A 12,473-nucleotide genomic window follows, 5' to 3' on the forward strand; every position below is an offset into this window, starting at 1 on the left:
AGAAAAAAAAAAATTTTTTTAAAGGCAATTCTCTCAGACCTGCCCTTTTAAAAAGTTCTCTTTGGGTTCTAAAGAAAGGTATAAAATTGCTCCTCTGCAAACACATTTCAAGGTTTCTTGACTAAGATCCTATAATTACAAGAAATAAAGCAAGAAAAGTAAAGGCTGAAAGATTTACAAAGCAAGAATATCAATTATGCACTATCTTAAGCCAGAATTCATTTGGTTCCTGAAAAACAGGAGTTAGCGTGTTGGTGCTTTCAGAGACATCGAAGACACAGTCAGGGACCCACAAAGACAAGGCAAGGTGGTGGTAAAAGTCTGGACCTGGGAATGATTAAATGTACTAGAAGCGAAAAATCAAGGCTCAGAGAGGTTAATTAACATGCTGAAGGTCACCCAGCACTCCACACAGTTGAAAATGAAGATGGACTCTGAATCCAAGTCCTTCTGCCTTTACATTATTTCCCTGGCCTTTTGGAGGAGAGTGTGTATTTATCTGCCCTCCAGACTGAGTAAAAGCAAAGGTGAAGATTGCAAACTGAGCCTGGGCGGCCTGGGCCCCCGGTTCTCCCTTAACTGTCCTGGATCCTAAAATCCCTATAGTATAAATGCTACATGTGTGAGGCAGCCCTGAGACAAAAGAGCTTCCAGATCATCCTCTTTTATTCTGCCTTATTGTATCAGCTAATGTCACTGTTCCAACCACATTCCCTTGGGATTGGTTTGAATTGTTCCCCGGGGTGGGGGTGGCGTGCCCCATCTCTGCATACCTCCAATGGCCAGTGTCAGCAGCTACTCTTGGGAAAGGCATCAGGTGCTATAGCTCCCTGGCCTGGGGTGGGGCTAACTCCGGGGTGTAACCCACACTCCAGAGACCCCCCGGAGAGTCAAGCTGAAGATACCTACCTCTGCAGGGGGCATCTCAGTGCCATCCCCAAACTTACAGTGACAGGAACTTAGATTTCAGTTAAAACAACTGTGGGATGGATTAGACAGATTCCTTTATAAAGAACAAACATTAAAATGCCACCTATTTTACACTCAGAAATTCATTCTTTGTTCTATTTTGATTAAACTCATTTTAAAAATGATATTGTTCTTATATTTTGCTCCACAAACCTCCATTTGTTGCTGACTAAAAGCTATCAAAATATGACCAAGGTGTTCAGTCCAGTTTCCTGGCTGATCAGCCACATTCCATTCATTCACTCATTCATTCACCCACAGTGGGGTTGAACTCAGAACACGCTGCCATGGCTAATCTTATCTCACCTACCAAATGATCATCTGACCCCAGCAGCTGCCTTTGAAAACAACCCAAGACCTACCCCAGATACTGTCAGTTCATCCATGGCCTTGTTCCTCAATGTGCCCAGTTGTTTCTGCCTCAGGGCCTTTGCACTTGCTGTACCACGCTGCTTGAAATGAACTTCCCACAAATCTTTACCTGGCTCCCTCCCTCACGACATTCTGGGTTCTATGAAATGCTGCTTCTTCAAAGAGCTTCTCTTGACCTCACCATCTAAAAATCACCTGCCCATCCCCCACTCCATCCATCTTTTATGGTCTTGTTCTTTCTTCATAATATTTATTATCAGTTGAACTGATATATTTATTATTTACTTATTTACTATCTTTCTCCCCCAGAAGAATGTAAATGTCCTGAGAGGAGATCTTTTGTCTACCCTGGTCACTGCTATATCCATGATGTCCAACTAGCACCTGGGGGACAGGAACCAATATTTTTGGAATAAACAAAGAATTAATGAAAAAAAACCCCACCTTTTTCTCCCTAGCCTCTTGTTCACAAATAAAACCTTCCCAGCATAAGAATACCAAAGGAAAAGCCTGGAAACTGGGAGATCTAGAGCTTCAAGTCTCTGTTACTTGTGGATCAAGGAACACTCTACCTCAAAAACCTGCAATGGCTCTCTATTGCTTCAACAGAGGACAGTTGTCCATAAGAGCTTATAGCCTGGGTGAAGTTTGAAGACTATTACAGTAAAATAACCTGATAGTGACCTGTGCGTATATGTGTGTATATTTATTCATATCCATTTACTAAATGCTTGCTGTATGCCAGGCATTCTGCTGAAAGAAATATAAAGATGTGGTTCCACCCCAACCACCATAAGCATAATTTTGATAGTAGTTTTGGTGGATGTCCAGGGAGACCAAAAGTGATAAGAGAAAGTGAGAGCCAGAGAGAGAGAAAAAGAGAGAGAGAGGCTTGCAAACAACACTCAAGTGTTAACAAATACCAGGATACTTCTACATAGGCAGGCAGGGAAAAGGAGGCAATTCTCTTTATTTGGATAAGGTGGGAGCCAAAAGACCTCCTTGAGAGAGCTGCATTTCAGCTGCATCTTAATGAATAGGAGCTCACCCAGCAAACGGGAGAGGATGGGGAGTGAGGGCTTTCAGGCAGAGGAACAGTCTGAGCAAAGGCCTGGAAGGATGATACATTCTGGAACTACAGATAACAAAGTTGGCCGGCAGGTTGGACCCTGAGATAGGTCATGGTGACAGACACAACTGAGAGGTAGTAAGCAGGGTGTTCAGACAAAAGACATGGCACTTGGAGTCAGACAGACCTCTGAGTTCAAGTGCTGGCTGTGTCATGAGCGAGTCACTCCTCTCTGGGCTCAAGTTCCTGGGAAGTAAATGAGCTGGGGGTGGGGGTCAGATCAGCAGCTCTCCACTGGAGACAGAGGTGAGGAGCTGGAACCAGAAGCTCCAAGGAGGCTTATTTTGCTTAAAAACAAAATGCTGAAAACTTCATCCTTTTGCTTTGATTTGTTTTGAATCGTGATATTTAAATTATTTTGAATCTGAAACTCATTAAGAGGATGTGAGCATGTTGTGTTTATTGAGGGTGACCTGGGTCATAAAAGAGGCAGAGAAACCCTGGCCGGGCTGATCTTAAAGACCCCTCTGTCTCTAGCCTCCAGTCCTAAGATGACCAACAGCTAGGCACACAGGAAAAAGCAGAGTGGTGCCATGACTCAGACACTGAACTTGGAGTCAGACCCAAATTCCAACCCAGACTCTGCCCCTTATTCTCTGGTGAGATAGGCAAGGGAATGAACTTGTTGAAGTGTCAACTTCTTCCACGGCATATTTTCCTCACAGGCTTAGTGTGAGGTTTATTTAAAACAATGGAATTCCAAGCAACTGACACATAGTAGGTGTGCAATAAATGTCAGCTGAGGGTAAAGTCTTTAACTGCATCCCAGTCCTCAATTTAAACAGAATCCCCTTGAGTGCCTACCATGCCCTGAATGCCCCATCTCATCTACAAAGAGAAACTCAAGATTTAATACTATGTCATCAATCGAGTTCCCTGAATTGTCTAAAGTTGGTTTTGACCCTTTAGAATGCGCCCACAAACAAATGATGGCAACTTAGGGTATGCTGCCTGGAATCAAACCAGGCTTAAAATCTTTCTTAAATTTAAAGCTGTTTTTTATTACTCTGGAAACCTACCCACTGCACGCTCTTATTTCTAACCGTCATGCTTTCCCCCCCCCCCTACTTTCCACATTTAACTCAAGGCTTCAAATGCAAAAGCCAAGCTTGAAGTGATCATAACATTTAAGCGATTAATGTAACGACAGCTTACACTTGCATCGCAGGAAGATCTACATTTTCTATTTAATAGCTTTAGCCATTTACAGCAAGAGTTATCACAGGGACCCCACAGAGGGAGGGGAGGAAAGGGAGAATTCTGCAGCTTTGACCAAAGGTGTTGTAGTCATAAGCTAGCTGGGAAATGATTAAGTGATAATACAGTAAATTCACCCTCAGTTCTGGGAACCCCACAGCGCAGACAGTAATTCTCAGAGGCAGAAGCAATTATTATTAAAAGGTCTAAACCTTAAGGGTGTGCTGTTTCAGTCTATTTAACTGGAAGATCACTAAGTACAGATAAGGAGGAACTCAGGTGTGTGAAGCACCTACAGACACCGAGGACTCCATCACCTAAAACACCTAATGTCCACACTCCCCCATGTAAGCTTCTTTGTAGGTGGACCCCCAAACATACAGGAAGAGGGAAACAAACAATGCTGAGTACTTCCTGTGTACCAGGAGCACACAATGTGCACATAAAATATAATGAAGTGTGTGCCGTGCTTAAGCATGTGTAAGGAAGGCCAGTAAACTCGGAAAGGACCCCCTGCCCTTTGTTCAGGAGGTGACTGTTCGTTGTTCTTCCTGGATGCATCCCCATGGCCTAGCATAATGCCTGGTACATCCAGTAGGAGTCAGGAACATGGAAGGTGGAGCCAGATTTTGTGGATGCAAATTCTACTTAGTAGCTGTGTGACCTTCAATAAGTAACTCAACCTCTCTGTGCCTTGGTTTCCTACTTGTAAAATGGGATAACAGTGATACCTCCCTCATACTGTAATTGTAGCATTAAATAAGCTAATAAGCGCAAAGTGCTTAAGACATTGCTGGCAAACAAAAAAAGTTGCAAGCATAAACACTTGTGGACTTGCCAGACACTGCGGAGCTCATCTGTCCTCACCCCCACCCTGTGATGTAAAGTGTAATAAAGCTTCCTTTTCCAGGTGGGGTAACTGAAGAAAGTACACCTGCCAGGTCAGCTAGTTCCTAATTGGCCTAACTTAAATTCCTACCCAGGCCCGCCTAACATTAAGGGCAAAACAGAGCATTTAATTGTTTTTTTTTTTTTTTTTTTTTAATATTCTAGGCCTTCACAGATAGGAATGCATTTACTTCTCATAGCAATTACATGACATAAGGGTTGCTTACCCCCATTTTACGGATACAGAAACTGAGAGTGAGAGTTTAAGTAATTTTCTCAGGGCCTGATGGTTTGCAAATATCAGGATCAGATTAAGCCCAGGACTGACACATGTCCCAACACAAGGAGAGGGCCTCTGGTACCAGCTGCCTGGGGTAAGCGTTGGGATGTCTTCCTAGCCCCTGCTGGGACTAGGGGTCTGGATGGCGGCTCCTCGGCAGGGATAGTTCTAGGGGGCCTGTAGCAGGGCTTTGTCCCGGCGCTCCGGTCCTCCGCCCCCCGCCCCCCGCCCCCCAGGGGACGGCAGACAGGAGCTAAGGCAGGAAGCATCCGGTGCGCTCCCACTGCGGGGACGGGTCAGTGGCCCCGCCTGCGCCGGCGCCTGGGCTATCCACGCGCCGCCCTCCCAGCCCGTCTCCCGCGTGTCCCTTTCGCTTTTAGCCCCAGCCGCTCCGGTAGCCTGCGATTACTCAGAATCGCCCCCACTTGGCTGGCTGAGTGACAAAGATCAGCAGTAGTTGTCCGAGGAAACCTATCTGCAAACAGGGCTCCCGCCCCCAGCAGAAAGCACCCCTGGGCCAAGAGTCCGGAAATCGCGGTTCTCCCCGCCCCCGCTCTGCTTCTTGCTCTCGGTGCGACTAGGTTCAGGCCTCAGTTTGCCCATCTGTTGTGTAAATGGTGTCGACAGTGCTTCTGCCCAATAGATCGAAAGGTGAACGATGTGGAAACAGCCTGAAATTTCTTTGAAGTCCCCTCTTTTCAGCTAAAATGATTATAAGAGTTTTAGATTCTTATCCACCATTACTTGTTTTACTACGAATCTAAACTTTTTAATTTGAAAAGGAGTAAAATTGTCATCCAGGAAAAATAATCTTTGGTTTATCCTGTGGTTCCCGTCCCCCTGTTTGAGATACCCAAGTTAGCTCTGGAAGGCCCTTCCAACTCCCGCTGTTAATCTGATTCGTTGTGGACCGTTAAGACCTTTACGAGCTCACAGATGACAGGTGGGGTGGGGAAAAGACTGCGTTTTGCAACCAGATATGTTCGGTTAGAATTTCTTGTTCTGCCATTTTCTTTTTGCCTTTGGACCCTCATCAAGCCAATTAAACTTGCTGAGCCTCATTCTCGCGTCTTTAAAATGGGGACAATACTCCCGGCAGGATTGGTGTTTATCAAGGGCTTGCTGGGTGGTCAAAGGATGGGGCTGCTAATGGGTCGGGACTCTCAAGGGTCTAAGGGCTCCTTGCTGCCCCCAGGACCCCGCCCACCGCCTGCGCTGGGCATGCCTGCTCCCAAGCTCCCAGGCCCTCCCAGTGCCAGGCTCTCAGTGCCGCCTCCTCCGCCCGCCCGCCCACTCTGCCCGCGGGACGCGCGGCGACCTGCAGGCGGAAGGCCGTGGCTTTATTTACACAGAAAGCAGCCGGCGGAGGCTGGCCATGTATGGACGAAACGCTGGTGGGCCGGCACCATCCCCGGGGGAGGCCTTCTCCTGATAGGAATCTGAATAAATCAACACGCGAAAGAAAGAATGCGTTGAAACGGATCACAGAAACACGACCCAAAGGCGGCCTTCGGGATCAGCCCACACGCCCCGTCGCATTTGATAGTTTGGCCGACAGAGGCTCAAATGATTAGCGAGTTATTGCCAGGCCAGACCTCCTGCCACCCAGACCCCACAGTCCTCGGGTCTCCTGTGTGGCGCGACTTCAGGTCTGGCAGGGAGTGAGATCTACACCCTAAGCCAAGGAGAGAAAGTTCCCCACCCCCTCAGCTTTATGAGCACCAACGACGCGCTAGGCACCGTTCCTATGTTATTTCATTGACCTCACACACCACGCTTTGAGCTAGGTATTCCCATTTTTCATCTGGGGAAACTTTGGCTCAGAAAAGCGATGTCACTTGCCTAAGAACACAAAAGCCTGTAGGTGGAACAGCTGGGATTCAAACACAACTCTGTCCCAGGTTCGTCCCACCCAAACGTGCTGCGGGGGAGGCCCCAGGGTAAAGCTCAAAATGCTCGGTTGCGACGTCAGAGGAGCCGCGCGATCACCCGGCTGTTTCGGGGAGCCGCCCCTTTCCTCGTTTTCCTTCCCAGGCAAACTGGATGTCTAAAGCCTCCTCCAGTTGTACCTGTCAGCTGATTCGCTGCTGCCCCACCCGCTCGCCTGATTTAGCAGCCGGAAGTCGCACTCCCGGTGACCGCTGACCCAGAGCCCCTAGTCGTATCATTGCCAAAGCTAATGTCCCTGGAAGACACACAGGTGCGCCCAGGGCGCGCATTTCTCCTGTCTCCGCCCGAGTCACCAGGCTGCATCCGGGCCGGGAGCAATTGAAACTGGTCCAGCAGCCCCTTTCCCGACAGGGCCCCGCCCACGCCCACCCGCCGAGGCCCGGAACAGCTTTCTTCACTTTCCCTGGCCCAGCTCTCCTGCCGGGGGCGAGGAATGGAAGCGGGTTGCTCAATGTGCCTGAGGATTGTTCTGGTTCTCATGCGATTTGTCGACCGACCATGGGGGGCGGGGAGGGGGGGGGGTGCAGCTCAAGGCACCCAGCAGGTGCAGAGGCTTGCACATCCAGGTCCACCCAGCAAGCCCTTAGGGTTCCTCATGTGACACCTGGGCCCTGTGCTCTGTGCATGGCCCTCCAGAGAAGTCCCATGGAGAAGGTGGGCAGGATGCCATAGGCTGCCCTAGCCCTCTGGGTCCACCCAGCAGTCCAGAAGTGGGGGAGGCTGGTGTGAGGCTTGGCCCAAGGCTAGCTCACTCACCTCTTGGTGGCCCTCCATCAGCAAATAGCCAAGGATCTCCGAGGACTTCCCTGAAGCCTCAGTTCCTTTGCTTTAGACCTCTTGGCCAAGAGGAAGGCTTGAGCAGAAAAGCCAGTCAAGTGACAGAAGGAATTGACTCACAAATAATTCATTGAGTGCTAGGCACTGTACTAGGCCCTGGGGATACCACCATGACACAGACACAGTTCCTGCCTTCACCCTGTCCCAGACTAGTGAGGCATCAGGCAAGTAACAGGTCACTTTAATTCGGGGCAGGGAACCGTTTCCCAGAATGCATCTGGGAGAAACCCTAAATTGGCTAGGAGGAGGGGGTGGGAGGCATTGGGAAAGGCTTTCTCAGATTGCAAACACTGCCCTTTTCTTCCTTCTTCCACGTTTCTGCATGCATTTCTGGATTACCTGAATCATGCTAAGAGCTCAGGGAGCAGTTGGTAGTTTTCAAGGGACAGCAGGTCATGGATGTCATGGTATAGGGGTTAAAACGCCAGGGCTCTGGCTACAGCCACTTACTTTGCCCTGGGTGATTTGCATAATTTCTCTGAACCTCAGTTCCTTTATCTGTAAAATAAGGCTAGTGATAATACGGCTTCATAAGAATAAGGCCTGGCCTAAGGTAGGCATCAGTGAATGGAATCTATTGTATTACTTTGTTGTCGTTCACATGCTTCTTCTGATCCTCTTGACAATGCCCTACAGCACAGGTAACTTCATACCCATTTTACAGATGAGGAAGCTAACTTGAACAAATCAGCAGGATTGCCCATGTCCGGTAAGTTTTCAAGACCAGGATCCCGGGGAGGAATGGCCTCCTGGAATCGGAGAGATATTTTGACCTCCACCTGCCCTCCCTGAAACCCCAGATGACTGGTTGAGACTGAACTGTCTGGGCAACTTCCTTTGACCTAAATCCTGTCAGCTATCCCCGAATAGCAGCCAGAAATACAAAGAGCCCCACCCTCAGGACTTTTGCCCCAACAGGCACTCCATGCCAGGGGATTTCTCTTTCAAGGACTACTTTAAAAAGGGGAATGATAGATGCTCACTGGACACCTACTATGTGCCAGACACTATACCAGGCGTGCTCCCGCGGGTTATTTTACTTTCTGTGGGCTGGGAAAGGAGGAGGAAGGGGATCAAGAAGAGGAGGAGGTAAGAAACGACTTACCCCCACTGCTCTCTATAATATAACTTGACATATGCACATATAACCCTGAGTGTTCTTTCTAAAAATGCAACTGCAGTGATGTTTTTCCAACTCCCTCGCTTCAGATCTCTCAGTGGTCGCCCACCGCCTTTACACAAAGTCCACGCTGTGGAAAGGCATACTCAGCCAGCCACATTATCACATCTGCTCTGCCCATTTATCTTCTAGCCTCCGCACATGGAATTCCTTCTTCCTGGAATGTTCTTCCTAGCTTCTCACTTCCTTTCCTACTTTTACTTGGTTAAAAACGATTCATCCTTCAGCTCTCAGCTTTAGAGGGCACCTCCTCCAAGAAGCCTTCTTGTCCATTCAGACAGGGCGAGGCCTGTCTCTACTGTATTGTAGGTATTTGTTTAATGGTCTGTCCCACTAGATGGTGAGCTCCTTAGGGACAGAGCTCCCACAACCTTTCTTGACCAATCTCAACGTCTTGAGATTGAGCCCTGTGTTGGGCTCTGGGCTCAGCACAGAGTTTGCTGGAGATTCTCTCTCCCTTTCTGTCTCCCTCTGCCCCTCCCCCCTGCTCGAGTGTGCCCTCTCACGAGCTCTCTCTCTCTCCTCTCCCTCTCTAAAACAAATAATTAAATCTTAAAAAAAAAAAAAAAAGATAATACAACCTGCTTCTAAGATTTCTCATCAAAGTTGCTCCTACCACTGGTTTTCAATATTGCACAGAAACAGGACCCGGGTCCTGTTAATACGTGATGTAATAATTATAAACACTAGTCATTAAATCTATATTTAGTCCCAGGTACCGACAGTAGGTGCCTGAGACATATTATACCTCATAGCATCTTAGAGAGCTCAACATTGTGGTGTCTAACAGATTAGGAAGCTGGATCACAGAGGTTAAGTGATTTGCCCAAGTTTCCATGGCCTTCAAACCCAAGTCAGTCTCCAACTCCGGAGTCCAAGTTCTTTCCACCTCCCCAGGCAGCCTCCTGACCATGACCCTGAGGCCAACTCTCATATGGCCCTTGTGCTCCAACAGGGCCCCTCTTCTCTCTCGATGGGTTACAGATGAGACTCCGTGATTATTCATGGTCTTCTGGGCTTGGCCCAAGTGTCATACTAACGCTGGCATTTTCCTCTGGCCACCCTTCTCTTCTCCCTTTGGGTTCCGGCATCTGCCCTGGCTCCACCTCCGGGGAAAAGACAAGGCATGGGAAGCAGTCATTGTTCCTTGTTCTAGTAAATGGCCCCCTTGAGAACCAGGCAGGTAGGGGCAGATCCTCTCATTCTCAGATGTCTCAATAAACAAACTCTTTAGCAATTACACACACCCTTGGCCAGAGCTCCCACAACCTTTCTTGACTCCTAGGAACCGTTCCCCAACTCTAGGGTCACCCCAAGAGCTTCCTTAAGGTGTTTGCATTGATTTATTTGCTCAATGAATATTTGAGCATCTATTACATGCCTGACATAGCTCTTTCAGTGAACAGTGCTCCCCATGGAGCCCTGGCACTTTTTCAACTCTCTGAGATGAGGGGGTGCCCCTAAAGCATCTGTACTAGACTAGAAGGTCCATGAGGGCAGGTGCTACCTCCATCACCTGACACATGATAAGCCCTTAGTAAGTATTTGTTGAATGGCTGAGTAACTATTTAAAAAATCCATTCATCTCTTAAAATTTGCTTCTAGTGCTCCACTTAGAGATAGGATCAGAGCATATTGAGTCAAAAGAGACCCTAAAGGAAAAAATTACCTACTTTAATCCCCTCATTTTACAGGAAGGGAGACCCAGAGAAAGGAGATACCGAGTTCCAGGAAGAATCTGAAGTACAACCCAAGCCTCCTGACTTTTGCCTCAGTCCCTTCTCTGTGTTGGGACCCTGCTCCGAAGGCATAAACATATTCCCATTTAATTGTCACAGCCACCATGTGGGGACAGGAGTAAGGAAGAAAGAGCAGTACCACTGTCAAATACTACAAGAAAACACTGGGGCTCAGAGGCGAAGTGGAGGGTACCCAAGGTCACACAGCCCAAGTCTGGGGCTTTCTCTGCCACAGCCATGCTAAGAGCTCATTCTCCCCCAGTCTCTCTGCCTGTTGCTCCCAGCTTTTGTGAGCCTTAAAAGAGATTTGAAAAGAACAGGCCCTAAAGTTGCAAAGACCTTCATCTTCATTATTCACGCCACTTCTGGAAGGTTTGGTCAATCTGTCTGCCCAGCGCAAAAACTAAGACCATCCAGGTATGCAAAATTGTCATCTCTTAAAGGGGCTGGTGGCCCAAATGCTTGTCTCAGAGGCCAAATGGTCTCAGATGGTGCTGAGGACTTCTTGTTATGGTGGCACTGTGTAAGTGGGGACCCAGGGTCTTTGGGAGACTGTTAGAGCCCATCTCCAATCTCAGAGGTCCTTCTGGACTCTGAGCACAGCCAGTTGGCTTTCCTGACAATAGGCTCATCCACACCCCTGGTCTAGCCTTCACTGTCATGGCTGGTGCCACCTCAGCAGCGAAGAACTGCCCGTTACAGCAGAGAAAGGTCTTCAAAGGAGGCCAGATGCCTTAGGAAAAACACCAAGAAAAAAAGTCAAACACGCTACCTTAACATCACACTCAGGTGACCTGAAGCGAAGATTTTTATCTCTGGGACAAAACACTGCAGTTACTCAGGAATGAAAAAGCATTTCTTTTTCTAAAAGAGCAGGGGCAGAGTCTGTTCACCAGCATCCTGGGTCCTGAATTAGAGGCAATTTACAATGTAACTGAAAAATAAGATGTCTTACCAATGACTTGAAGATGCCAGTGTGGCCTGCTGTTCGGCCAGCACTGGGCAGGAGCCCTGGCCCTGCTCCACACCAGCAGAGGGATCTCGAACAAATGGCCCCACCTTCCTACATCTGTCTCAGGGGCTGAGCAGGGATGCCCCCTCGGCAGGGTTTGCGGGGATTAATTGTCGTAAAGCACCCAGCACCATGATGGCACAGAGTGGGTGCTAAACAAATATTAGTTCCCTTTTTTTTTTTTTTAAGAATAGGGAATGAATTGTTCTTCGGAAATAGAATAGTCATGGAAAAACCCAGGGGCCCCCAGTGAAGTAAAGTTCCACCAGGGCTAAACAGAGCCATTTCCCAATCGTTTGTTCAAGGACCAGCCCTCTCCCGTGTGACTGGCTTCCCACACAGAGGGCTAGTACGCTTCCTTTCCTGTTCTCCTTGAGCTGGGCCTTGCCAGCAAAAATGCAGTTAGCCACTCAAAATGCAATCATTACGACTCACCCAGCAGGCACAGCAACATGCTGGCTGACATGTGCCTACACATACTAAAAATGCACGCAATGTGATGCAGCCTGATAAAACAAGTGGCTCCCTTCCCCAGACCTTCAACAAAACTGTAGAGCTGCGGGGAGAGGGCAGGAACTTTGCAGCCAGATGAATGGGGGCCCAAAGCTGTTTCCTTCCTTTAACAGTGAGTGATGTGATCTGGGGCAAGTCACTGGAAGTGTCAGTCTGAAAAGATGGTAATTACAATACTTAGTTTTGGGGTCTCATTGTGAGGATCATATAAGACAATGTCTGTAAAAGAATGGTCTAGAACACTTAAAGAGAGTTATTGCAGAAATGCCAAGAATCTGAAACGGGAGGAGAGAGGGGAGTCCAGTGCTGAGCTCACCTTTTTTATAGTGTTTTACCCAATAAAGTGGCCTCATCTGTTTCTCAACTCCTTTGGGGCTTTTTGCCTCTTAACAGTAAGACTTGGACCC

The sequence above is a fragment of the Phoca vitulina genome, unplaced genomic scaffold (assembly GCF_004348235.1).
Source record: "Phoca vitulina isolate PV1807 unplaced genomic scaffold, GSC_HSeal_1.0 scaffold2, whole genome shotgun sequence".
NCBI classification, from domain to species: Eukaryota; Metazoa; Chordata; class Mammalia; order Carnivora; family Phocidae; genus Phoca; species Phoca vitulina.